This window comes from Herpailurus yagouaroundi, unplaced genomic scaffold, assembly GCF_014898765.1.
Source record: "Herpailurus yagouaroundi ecotype Mexico unplaced genomic scaffold, PumYag 203, whole genome shotgun sequence".
NCBI lineage: Eukaryota > Metazoa > Chordata > Mammalia > Carnivora > Felidae > Herpailurus > Herpailurus yagouaroundi.
The window spans coordinates 12,931,104-12,944,491 of NW_024412434.1; the positions used below are offsets into that span (position 1 = coordinate 12,931,104).

At 43.1% G+C, this 13,388-nt stretch overlaps 1 pseudogene; it reads right to left on the reverse strand.

Annotated features, from left to right (window-relative positions):
• Nucleotides 1-12,861: 12,861 nt before the first annotated feature.
• Nucleotides 12,862-12,961, reverse strand: LOC121014941 (uncharacterized; annotated as a pseudogene).
• Nucleotides 12,962-13,388: the final 427 nt, after the last annotated feature.

The window sequence follows — 13,388 nt, forward strand, 5'->3', positions numbered from 1 at the left end:
CCCCCCCCCCCCCCCCCCCCGCCCCGTGACTGTTCCTCAGCTATCATTAAGCGACGAAGTGGGACGAGAGAACGCAGAAGCCTCTCAATAGACCTTCGAGTGCAGGTGGACGGGGAGAAATACGAATGTCTTCGGGGATCCTTCCAGAAAGTGGGCGGGAACAAAGGACTTGAAGAACCAATGGGCTCTGAGAGAGTCTTAGGAAAAAGAAGCCGCATCCACTGATGACCACAGGAAGGAGGAGACGGTTATTATCTAAAGATTCAGAAAGACCGGCATGTTCTGGCCCGGTGCCAGGCACACGTGATGCTCTGGCAAGAACGATCAGAGATCTTCTGGGAAAGCACGGACCGCATGTGTGCTGAAAAATGTGTTCTTTCTCTGGGTTTGAGGTGACAGACGGCCACATCACACACCATCCCTTTTCCCATCCTGGTTCCAGCCAGGCAATAAACCCGATCATCACCCAGTCTGTCTCAACCATGTGGTTTCCCTAGCCAGCTGAACAAAATATTTTCAGAATGTGGGATGTAAACAAGGGTCCTACTGTTAGCAATTCCGTGTCATTTACTCGCGGTTTATTTTATTTCACTTTAAGTCGCCTTTGAATTCAAAAGATGGCCCGCCTGCGTGATGCATGGAAACAAATCAGAAATATAGATTGGAATGGCGACTGATTAGTTAGCTGGGCAAGTGTCTGTGTAAATGGAAGGGGGGGGGGAAGAATCTATTATGCTCCTGGGATATTGCTTCCCCACAGGAAATTCAATTGTGAAGAGGGCTTTAAGAGCAATGACTTTAGTCATCTGTGTTCCCTACACAGTGGTTACAGCAAATTCTAATAGAATTCCTAGGCGGACCTCCGCCGGTGCTCCTGCGACACAGCTTCACAAAGAAAAACGGGGAGCGGTCCCGAGATGCGAGAGAAGTCCCACAAATACGCATTAGTAGACTGCGATCACAAAACGTGTGTCTCTCACGCTACTGAAGGTGTTTTTCACGAAAACACAATTTTCCAGGTCCATTATTCCCTGTTGTTCGAAAGTCTGTATCCACGGTGTATGTTGCTAAGTGATAAAGGTTGTGTGACGCTTCTGGTACTCGCTGAGAATCCAAATCAAGACTTGCCTTGGTTTATAAATTTCCTCTGAAACACTTTCCGTCTTCCAAATCGATAGAGAGCTAAATGAGGCATAACAATTTCATTATTTACCCATGGGCCTAGACGATTGATGGTTTCCTGGCCCCGGCGCCATGCATTATGCATTTTCTAAAATTTTGTGGACACTTCATAGTTACACTACCCACCTTTTTTATATTATTTGGAAGCCGGTCAGCTAACGTGAAAAGGAGCTCGATTATACGTTTCTTTGAATTTTTCACGCCATCGCCTGATGGCGGTTAAGTGGCGATCCTGGGGTCACAGATGAGTCGGGCGGCAGCAGGCGTCCCCTTGAGCTCACCGCCTTCCCTCTTCAGTCGCCTCTTGGTCCCGCACTCACAAGTAATTGGTTTCCAGCTCCCCTAATTAGTCTCATCACACTTTGTCAAGTGAAACCGGCTGTATCGTAACTCACAAAAGAATCTTCCTCTGACTGCAGCCCCAAGGAATAAGGAATAACGGTGCCGTGCGAGTTTAGGCATCTAGAGGCAAGGAGGAACGATCACCTTGAACCACAAATGGTCTGGATCATTTGGCAGAAGGGAAGGCAGCTTCCTCTCACAGGTGAGATCTGGAAGAGTTTTCATCTGAGGAGGGGAATCGGATAGCTCGAGAATGGGGACTTAAGGCACGCCGGGAAACATGGGGAGAGGCTAATCCGTGCTTTGAATCGAGTGACTCTGCAGACAGATTTTGGTACCACACCTAAGTGCCCTGACAAACAGTGGCATTTCACTGTTATCCAGGAAAGCCCTGGAACCAAACAGGACCCTCCTCCCGGGCGACAGGCTCAAGTTTGATTTTCCTATACGTTTCTGGTTTCTTTTATAAACACAAATTGCAACCCAGGCTCTCATTAATTTGTTCTGAAAACAGATCATTCCTGATCAGCTATAAAATAATTATTGTCCGTCTTGTTAGATTACTGCCCTCCACTCTTCTATGTTTTATGTGTCCAGGATTTCCTGTTTTTCACTGCATTTGCTTCTTTTAATTCCTTATAGTACATGCATGAGCAATACAGAAACCTGACTTTAATCAGGCATCTGCTCGAAAGCCACATCTTGAGTATTTCAGCGAGAACTGTTTTCATTGTGAATAATTCTCACTGAGAGAAGAGTCTTTCTTGATCTAACTTGAATCTCCTTGATCTAAATTAAAACCATGTCTGCCCATTTTAGCATGAGGAGAAACATTTATTCCTCCTACTTTAATTCCATTTTGGCCCATGCAGGATGGGACATCTGCCTATACCCCATCAAGGCATGTGGGGGAAAACCTGACGTCCTTGATATCCAATAGGCCATGTTTCACCCATGAAGAGTCACTATGGTGTCTTACTCAAACCATTCTTTCCTGCACGAATGAGAAGAGCCAACATTCCCCTCTGTTTCCTGTCCCCTGAGTGTCCCAACATCCACTAACACCCATCCCAGACCCATCTCTCCAAGGAGACCCTAAGGCCTGGAAATCTTCAAAGAAAGAAGACACGAACCTGACTTTGACCCTAGGTGGGACTCTCTCATTCTCTAACACAGTTTTCCTGGGTTAGGGGTGGAGAAGCAGGGGAGGAGAGAGAGGTTGATCTGGCTGTTTTAATAAGTGTGCCTGTTGGTCTCCATGAGATAGGTCTTAATTGAGCGCATCTGCTAAAGGCTGGAAGCGACCGTCTCAGGCCCTGCTATCGTCTGAATGTTTGCGTTCCCCCCGAAATTCGTACGTGGAAATCCTGATGCCCAATGTGATGGTATTAGGAGGTGGGGGTCTTTGCGAGGTGATTAGGTCATGAGCCCTTGTGAATGGGGTTAGTGCTCTAAAGAGACCCCACAGAGCTCCCCTGTCCCCTCTACCATGTGACACTAAAATGAGAAGTCTAAACCTGGAAAAGGGTCCTCACCCAACCAGGCAGGCATCCTGATCTTGGACTTCCAGCCCCAAGAACTCTGAGAAATACATTTCTGTTGTTTGTAGGCCACCTGATATGTGATACGTTTGTTCTATAGCAGCCTGAATGGACTAAGACCTCAACATCTAATATCTGCATATTCTCTAAAGAGGCTATGGTTTTTGTAATTGTTCTACATGCCAATAAGGGCCGGTGGAGTTGTTGGCCCAGAACTTGGAGGTCTCTGTCCTCAAGAAGTTTTCCATTTCATCTCCATCGATTAAATGACTCAGGGTATGTAACTATTCCGGGTAGGTCTTGCTTTATAAGATATTAATAATTGTAGAGCTTCCCTTCTGGATAGTTCTCTGTTCTCAAATGCGATTCTGAGAGTGTTCACAGCACCTGCGAAGGTCTCATCGAAATGCAATCCTCCTTCTTGATCTTGCAGAGTCAAAACTTTGCATCCGTGCTAACCTTGAAAAGTGGCATCTTTGTCTAAACAATAGGCACCACTCTGGCCATTCTTGGGGCACCTGCGATTGTATGGCATTCTCTGCCTTTCTCACCCTTCTAGCGGAATGCCCCGTGAGCAGCTCTCCCTGATTCAGCCACGTATGTGGCATGGACTTTAGCCCTCAGCCATCTTTTCTTGCTATTTAAAGAACAGCTTACAAGTCAGGGAGTCAAATTACTCAAGAGGTGTGATTAAAAGGTCATTGGCTGGTTCAAACCCTGGTGCTGAACAGAATTTTCGTTATTACACCATCTCCAGATTTTTTTCTTCCAATTTTTGGTAAAAAAAATGGCTTGAGGTTATGTTTCATAACATATTGCAGTACCACCCTGTTCCAGCCTCCCGAATCCTTTTTAAAAATTTTGGGGCGCCTGGGTGGCGCAGTCGGTTAAGCGTCCGACTTCAGCCAGGTCACGATCTCGCGGTCCGGGAGTTCGAGCCCCGCGTCGGGCTCTGGGCTGATGGCTCGGAGCCTGGAGCCTGTTTCCGATTCTGTGTCTCCCTCTCTCTCTGCCCCTCCCCCGTTCATGCTCTCTCTCTGTCCCCCAAAAAATAAATAAACGTTGAAAAAAAAATTTTTTTTTTTAATTTTGATTTGTTACATCTATGAATTGACCATTGAGCGGTGTTCTTTCAGGCTGAACTCACAGAGTGTTTAGAAAGGGTGTAGATAAACTCTTTTTCTCTCTCAAAGGCAATTGGCAATTACCCAACAAATCCTTCAAGGGACTCACGAATAAAATTCATGTTGTTTTCTTATTTGAAAGAGAACACATACTGCTCGCATAGTATTGAAATTAAGAAGAAAACATAACATTCTATTGAATAAAAACAACAAATAATAAAAATGTATGCATTGGTTCTGGTATTATGGTTCTGGTCTGTATTATGTATGCATTGTAAATGTATGCATTGGTTCTGGTATTATTGGTTCTGGTCTGTATTATGGACCAGTTAGAAGACCCACAGAGCGGGGTGCCTGGGTGGCTCAGTCAGTTGAGTGACTCTTGATTTCGGCTCAGGTCATGATCCCGGGGATGAGAGGTTGACTTCCATGTTAGGCTCCGTGCTAAATGTGAAGCCTGCTTTGGATTCTCTCTCTCTCTCTCTCTCTCTCTCTCTCTCTCTCCTTCTGCCCCCTCCCCCGCTCGGGCTCTCTCTCACTCTCTTTCTAAAATAAAATACATGTTTTAAAAAATAAAAAGAAGACCCAGAGAGAGAAGACAAATAGAAAAAGATTTCAAAAAATTAGAAAACCAGAGGGAGACAGAGTTATAGGAAAAAAACAAAACAAAAAATACCATACGGACACAAGGAAAAGCAAGAGATGGGAGTTCAGACAAATCAGGAGCGTAAGCTTTAAATAGTAACAGCCAACAATGGCTTTCTAATGTGTTGCCATTAAACAATGACACCTTTTCACAACTGGAACATAAATGAAGGAATTGTCTTCAGGAACTTTACTCTCAGAGCAGACACTGGAGGTAGAACTTGAGGACCAGTGTTCTCCCCGCCTTGCTTTACAGAGAGAAATGTCAGAAAATAGAACTGAATGTGTGGTATTTAGAGATTGATGGACGATCAAAAGGCCGTAGGAAACCCACAATGGAGACACGATGGAGTCTGAGCCGGTCCTCCCCATCCTGCAGCGTCCTCCCCACTTTACCCTGCTTCTCTCACAGAGTGCTCCAGGAGCCCACAGGCCCCCCTTTCTTAGATATCGGTGAAGCTGAGATACAATGAGGCATGGAAGGTGCTGGAGCCAGTTCATGCTGGCTGGTGAGAACCAATGATTACATTTGCGGGAGTTCTGCAAACTGGCTGTTAAACGTAATCATTGCAAAAATGAAATCCTACCAATGTGTCATAAATAAACTATATTCAAAGCAACGGGAAGAAATACTCAAAACTCACCATTTCCTAGTTATTTTGCTACCTTTTAGTTTTACCTACGACATCACAATATTTGCCTTTATTTAACCTGTATGATGGGAATACTATAAGGGCATATGTACCTCTTTCCCACTCCGTGTTAAAGGAAGTCATACTGCTGGCTTAAAATCGGCCATGTCGGGAATATTTGCACCCTGGAAATCGGCAAATGCTACAAATCAGGGCTTTTTATTTTTTAGGGAGCTGGTTGTTGAACGTTGACCAGCACATCACTGGATAGAAGGGAAAGTCAGATGCCATCGCCAGATCTCCCAGAGAAGAATAAAATTCTGGAACTACTTGAAAGCAATGGAGTGGTCAAGTGTACCTTAAAACAGCTCCTAAGTTATGAGTCTAGAGCGATTTTACTTATTCCGTCACAAGTGTAAAAGTTGCTATTTTGTATGAAGATAGAAAGTATAGAACAAAAGGAAAAGGTGGGAGTTGCCAGTATCCCAGAGAGCATTAATGGCTTTCCCCCCTGCTGTACCGTGTTCACGACTGAGCCACTGGTCACAATAAGTCATCTGAGTAAGCCCACAGGTTAGATGTGAGCACCTTGGGACCAGTCCTCAAATCGACCTACTTACTGCCCAACCAGACCAGAAATACTGCCGTCTTGATGTTTCCTCTACACTATTTCTCCGACATCCTCCAGCTATGGAATGATACAGATGTGAACTTTCAAAAGGAAGCCAATAGTTAAAAATCAGTGTGGTGTTCGTGTGTGTGTGCACATGTGTTTTTTTTTTTTTTTAATGTTTACGTATTCATTTTTGAGAGAGAGTAAGAGGCATTGAGATAGGGAGACAGAGAATCCCAAGCAGGCACCGTGCTGTCAGCACAGAGCCAGATGCGGGGGCTTGAACTCAAAAACCATGAGATCATGACTTGAGCCGAAACCAAGAGGCAGATGCACAACTGACTGGGCCACCCAGGCACCCCTGTGTGTGTGTGTGTGTGTGTGTGTGTGTGTGTGTATTTTAGACGATTTCCGAAAACAAGGAAACTATGTAGAATTCCAATTAAAAATAGGCACTACAGGGGCGCCTGGGTGGCACAGTCGGTTAAGCGTCCGACTTCAGCCAGGTCACGATCTCGAGGTCCGTGAGTTAGAGCCCCGCGTCAGGCTCTGGGCTGATGGCTCAGAGCCTGGAGCCTGTTTCCAATTCTGTGTCTCCCTCTCTCTCTGCCCCTCCCCCGTTCATGCTCTGTCTCTCTCTGTCCCAAAAATAAAAAAATAAAAAAATAAATAAAAATAAAAAAATAAAAAAGTAAATAAAAATAGGCACTACAAAATAATTAGGTGCATTTTGCCAACTAATACATATCAGCCATTCCTTTTGAGCGCATACTATATTATCCCTCAATTTTTCTCTTTATTACTCAGCAGTTAAGTACATCTCTGAAAGCTACAGTTGACCAGATAGGTAGATGATAGATAGATAGATAGATAGATAGATAAATAGATAGATAGATAGATAATAGATAAATAGACAGATAGATCATTTTCCTGGCATATAAAATACTTTTTACTCAGTTTATCCAATAGACTCTAAGCTCCCAAGGGCATTTTCCTCTTGCTTAAAAACTAAAAACTTAAAAACACTGGATCCATTATTTCCTGTACATAAGTGCCTTATAAGAGCCAGGCCTATGAGACGGAAACTATCTGTCTGTATGATGTATTTTAAAGCGTGCCATGAAAACCCCTTTGCTCCCCAAATACTCCTCACTTCCCTGAAGCACAGGATACGTGTTTAATAATTTTAAGTGGACCTTTTATGAAAGAGAGTTTTATTGGCTAAGATCTATCTTGGCTAAATCCAGTCCCAAGAAAATGACCTATGATCTAGGCAAAAAAGGGGCAAAAACCAGGTAAGGAGTATCAGAAGCAGAAAGATAAACTTTGAAAAAAGATGTGAGGAGATTTTTTTTGAAGGCAATCTCTGATTAGTTTTTTAAGTTTTTTTTTAGTAATCTCTACACCCAACGTGGGGTTCGAACCCACAACCCTGAGATCAAGAGTCACGTGCTCTTCTGACCGAGCCAGCCAGGCATGCCTAATTATTTTTAAATTTAGCTAAAGATCGTTTTTTTTTTAATATATATATTTTTAATGTTTACTTTTGACAGAGACAGAGCATGAGCAGAGTAGAGGCAGAGAGGGAGAGAGAGAGACACAGAATCCGAAGTAGGCTCCAGGCTCTGAGCTGTCAGCCCAGAGCCCGACATGGGGCTCAAACTCACCAACTGGGAGATCACGACCCGAGAAGTCGGAGGCTTAACCGCCTGAGCCACCCAGGCGCCCCTAGCTAAAGATCGTTTAAAAACTAACAGACTGTGGGGGCGCCTGGGTGGCTCAGGCGGTTAAGCGTCCGACTTCGGCTCAGGTCACGATCTCGCGGCCCGGGAGTTCGAGCCCCGCGTCGGGCTCTGTGCTGACCACTCAGAGCCTGGAGCCTCTTTCAGATTCTGTGTCTCCCTCTCTCTCTGACCCTCCCCCGTTCATGCTCTGTCTCTGTCTCAAAAATAAATAAACGTTAAAAAAAATTAAAAAAAAAAACTAACAGACTGTGAACTGAGATGGATTTTCTGGTTGGTGACTTGACACCCGCCATGTCCCCAGTGTGCCATGTGGAAGCTAACTGGGATTAGGGCCGTCATGAAGCAAACTCTGGTTCTCGAGAGGCTGCAGTTCTGTCCAGCTATGCTGTAAGGCACTGAAAGAGCGTTGTGTTTGTGTCCAGTTGCGTGTTAGGGCACCACAGGAAGACCTGGCCTTTATCCCACTCTTGGTGTAAGTGCTGAGTTCAGCAATGGTGGCTTGCAGGTCTAGGATTGCCTCTTTGCAACCACCGTGGCTCTCCTTTCAAAATGAAAACACCAAGTTGAGACACATATTTTCTCCTTTTAAAAGTCTTTCAATTTCTCGGGGCGCCTGAGTGGTTCAGTCGGTTGAGCATCCGACTCTTGATTTCAGCTCTGGTTATGGTCTCACAGTTCATGAGTTCGAGCCCCCTGAGGCAGGCTCTGTGCTGATAGTGTGGAGCCTGCTTGGGATTCTCAATCTCCCTCTGTCTTTCTGCCCCTCTCCCACTCACAGGTATGCGAGTGCCTTCTCTCTCCTCTCTGACTCTCTCTCTTTTTTTTTTTTTTTAATTTTTTTTAACGTTTATTTATTTTTGAGACAGAGAGAGACAGAGCATGAACAGGGGAGGAGCAGAGAGAGAGGGAGACACAGAATCCGAAACAGGCTCCAGGCTCTGAGCTGTCAACACAGAGCCCGACAGGGGGCTCGAACTCACAGACTGTGAGATCATGACCTGAGCCAAAGTCAGACGCTTAACCGACCAAGCCACACAGGCACCCCTGACTCTCTCTCAAAGTAAACAAATAAACTTTAAAAATCTTTAGATTCTTGAATTCTCTTCTGATTTCTCAAAATCTGAAGTTAATGACCCTACCCTAACTATAGTCAACTTCCCGAGTATCTACCATTTATAAGAGGTACTTCCTTCCATAAACTAATTTCACTTCCTGTCCTCCCTTCAAAAAGAATGTAAACTCAAGTTTCTGATGAAATCAACCTTTATGTTTAAAGATTGAGGGTGGAAAAAGTTCTTTCCTTAATAACATCATCTGTATCATTTCTTTCCCTACTAAGAAATGGGAAACAATTTAGTGGGCTTTTTTTTTTTTTTTGGTCACATTTACTCTGAATTCATCATAATTCAACAAGGAATAGTCTGACTTACCTTTGAACTACTTACAAAGAAAGGGCTGCATAAGTAAAAAATAAGCAAGATTATAAGGACAACAACTAGCCTACCTAAGCTATGAACTTTCAGCAACTTTATGAGAATACATTTGCTTGCCAATGAATGTTAAAAAATATAAATACATCACTAGTGGGAATGTAAAATAATACAAGCACTTTGGAAGGCAGTTCATCAGTTTCTTAAGTTAAACATATGCTTACCATATGATTTAGCAATTTTACTCCTAGGTATCTACCCAAGAGAAATGAAAACATGTCTGTCCAATGACTTGTGTCCATGACTTGTACACATGTTCACAGCAGCATTATTAATGAGAAGCAAAAAGCTGGAAACACCCCAAAAGTCCATCAGCTGGTGAGTGGGTAAATAGGTTGCGGTATATCCATTCAATCTGCCAATAAAAAGAAAAGAACTGCTAATACATTCAACGGCGTAAATGAGTCTCAACAGCATCACTCTAAGTGAAAGGAACCAGACACTAAGACTACATATTGTGTGATTCCATTGATATGAAATTTATAGAAGGGATAAAACTATAGAGACAGAGTTACTGGGGATGAGGTGGGAGTGGGGACCATCAGCGAATGGGTGTGAGAGAAACTGGTGGGATGATGGCAGTGTTCTAAAGCTGGACTGTGGTTATGATGATTGCACGTCTGTATAAATCTATTTACACTTATCTAGATGCCACTTAAAATGGGTGATTTTTAGGGTTACCTGGTGGCTCAGTTAGTTGAACATCCAACTCCTGATTTCAGCTCAGCTCATGATCCCAGGGCTGTGGGATTGAGCCCCACATTGGGCTCTAAACTGAATGTGGAGCCTGCTTGAGATTCTCTCTCTCTCCCTCTGCCCCTCTCCCCCACTGTGCCTTCTCTCTAAAATTAAACAAAAAAAAAATTTTAATGGGTGAATTTTATACCATGTAAATTATGCCTCAATAAACCTGCTTTTTATTTTTTATTTTTTTAATTTCTTTAATGTTTATTTATTTTTGAGAGAGAGAGAGAGAGAGAGAGAGAGAGAGAGAAGAGTGTGAGCAGGGGAGGGGCTGAGAGAGAGGGAGACACAAAATCCGAAGCAGGCTCCAGGCTGTGAGTGGTCAGCACAGAGCCGGATGCAGGGCCCAAACTCATAAACAGTGAGATCATGGCCTGAGCAGAAATCGAATGCTTAACAGACTGAAACACCCAGCTGCCCCAGTAAAGCTGCGTTTTAAAAGAAAAAAAAAAAACCATAGTAGCAGGAAAAATAAGAAAATCTCTATCTATTTGCCTTTACAAAAAGAAACACAGAAAGAATAAACCAGAAAACCATGAAGCTGGTTAACTCTAAGGGGAATGTAATGGAAATGCCCCAATATAAAAGAGAGAGCAAACTGAAACAAAGCAGCCTGGTTAGATTTCAAATGAATAGTATAACAACACAGAAGGAAAATAGAAAAAAAGGAAGGACAAGCCGGGCAATGTACAAACACAGTATTTGACTCTATGTAACACCCTCGGTTTGTGGTGGGGTAAGAGGGCATGGAGGACATTACAGTTAAATCCTGTACTCTTTTCAGTAGGTTTGTTTTGTATAGAGGCAAGGAGGAAGCAATTCTGAGATTATTTTAGATCATGCAATTGAGCAAATAAGTAAATATATCGTTTGGGGGATCCAAGGTTCTCACTGAAAAAAAAACAAACCAAAAGCCACGTGCAAATAAATATGGAAGAGAAGAAGGCAAGAAGAAACCTCATAGGGATAAATGAAATTGAAGTTATGAATTCATTATTCCCAAAAAATGTGTCCTCGTGAATATGTACTTATGTATATACAAAAATGTCCATGGATATTTGTACGTGTATATGTACATGTATAAATATCCATTGACTTTCTTGTTCACCCAGCTGAAAAGTACAAGGAACAAAGATTCTCTGAGAACAATGAGCATACCTCCCACCCAGATCTTGGTGTCTGATACCTTCTCTCATCAGAAGGAACCGAAGTTCTTCCTAGAAATGGCTGAATTTGGGGCGCCTGGGTGGCGCAGTCGGTTAAGCGTCCGACTTCAGCCAGGTCACGATCTCGCGGTCCGTGAGTTTGAGCCCCGCGTCGGGCTCTGGGCTGATGGCTCAGAGCCTGGAGCCTGTTTCCGATTCTGTGTCTCCCTCTCTCTCTGCCCCTCCCCCGTTCATGCTCTGACTCTCTCTGTCCCAAAAATAAATAATAAACGTTGAAAAAAAAATTAAAAAAAAAAAAAAAAAAAAGAAATGGCTGAATTCAGGGCTGGGGCAGGTAGATACAACAAAAGCCTGGAAAATCTTTCTATGCCAGAGATTAAGGAAGTACTCAACATGATGAAGGGGGTGGACATCACATATCACAGGGTTGCAGGAGCACCTGGGGGCTCCACCGGCCAAACCTGGGACAGTTAGAGCACCGAAATAATTAAATACAATAGTGAATTATAAATTACTGAAAAAATAGGTATTTGGGAGTCTATACCTGTGATAAATATATAAATAGCTGGTGGGTTCCCGCTTAAAGTGGAATACTAAGTGCCAAATGATCAATGAGAATGGAGTTAAATGCTTAACCAACTGAGAGTTGGAAAATAACCATTTTATACCATGGAAAATAACCATTTTGCAACCATCGTAGGAAAGAGCCATTCAGCAGAAATCAATGGATGGACGTTTTTTTTCTTTTTTTTTTAAGAAAGAGAGAGAGAGAGCACGCATGAGCAGGGGAGAGGTGGGGAGAGGGGCGACTGAGCCACTCAGGCTCCCCCAGGTGGAAATTTTGTTGAGGAATAGGATGTGATTGCATTGACTTAAATCATCTCCCCACAGATTGCATATATGTGTGTGTGTGTGTGTGTGTGTGTGCGCGCACACATATATCAGGGAGATGAATTCAGTAGGTAAATAAAATGATAACAGTAGGTAAGTCTCGGTAAGCAGTACAGAGATAGTCTTGGTAATATTCTTACTCATGCAACTTTTCTATATTTGAAATAATTTCCAAATAAAAAGCTTTAAAATGTTTTAGTGTTTTTTTTTCTTTTTTTTTAATTTCATTTTATTTTAGAGAGAGACAGCAAGCACAGGGGGGAGAGCAGAGGGAGAATCTTAAGCAGGCTCCACACTCAGCACAGAGTCTGACATGGGGCTCGATCCCATGCCCCTGAAATCATTGCCTGAGCCAAAATCAAGAGTCAGATGCTCAACTGACTGAGGTGCCCCTCCAAAAAAAAGGTTTAAAAATTCAAGGAAACTCTCTCTCTCCCTTTCTCTCTCTGCCCCTCGCTCACCCACACCCTCTAAAAATAAATTTTAAAAAAATCTGAAGAAACAATCTGGAAGTTGTCCTCTGCCTGCCCCCCTGCAACCCCTCTTCCAAGGAGTGGCCCAATGTTAAAAGTTTTGTATGCGTATTTCTAGACGTACTTCTTTTTCTTGTTTAAGATGTTAAGTAATCTCTACCCCCAACATGGGGCTGGAATTTACAATCCCAGGATCACGAGTCACATGCTCAACTGACTGAGCCACGCGGGCGCCCCCATGTTAACCATTTTCGAGTGACCTGTGTTCAGTACAAAAGGGTGGAATGCTTCTCAATTTGCATGTCATCCTTGTGCAGGGGCCATGCCGATTTTTCCCGTGTTGTCCAAGTTTATGTGCTGACAAACTGAGCACTCCATGCATTTATAAATGTACAGGTTCCAACATTAAAAGTGTAGGCATACTGTGCAAGGGAGGAAAAAGAGAAAAAATGAAGGTGAAAGAATGCTTTTCCTAGTGAAACAAAAACAAAACCAAAATTGGCACTTGTATGTTGCAAGAATTTTAGGGGAACTTTTCAGGCAGAAACAAAATGATAACAGGTGGAAATTTTATTCCACGCAAAGGAATAAAGAACACCAGAGATAGTGGAAATGGGGAAGAAAACAAAAACATTCTTTTCTCCTGCTTAATTTCTTTAAAAGATATTTGACCAAAGCAAACGTGATAAAGTGTGTGGGGTTTATAACATAGGCACAAGCAAGATGTATGACGACAATTTCACCAAAGACAAGAGGAGGAAAATGAAAGTGTGCTGTTTTAACTACGGGTTTAAGTGCAC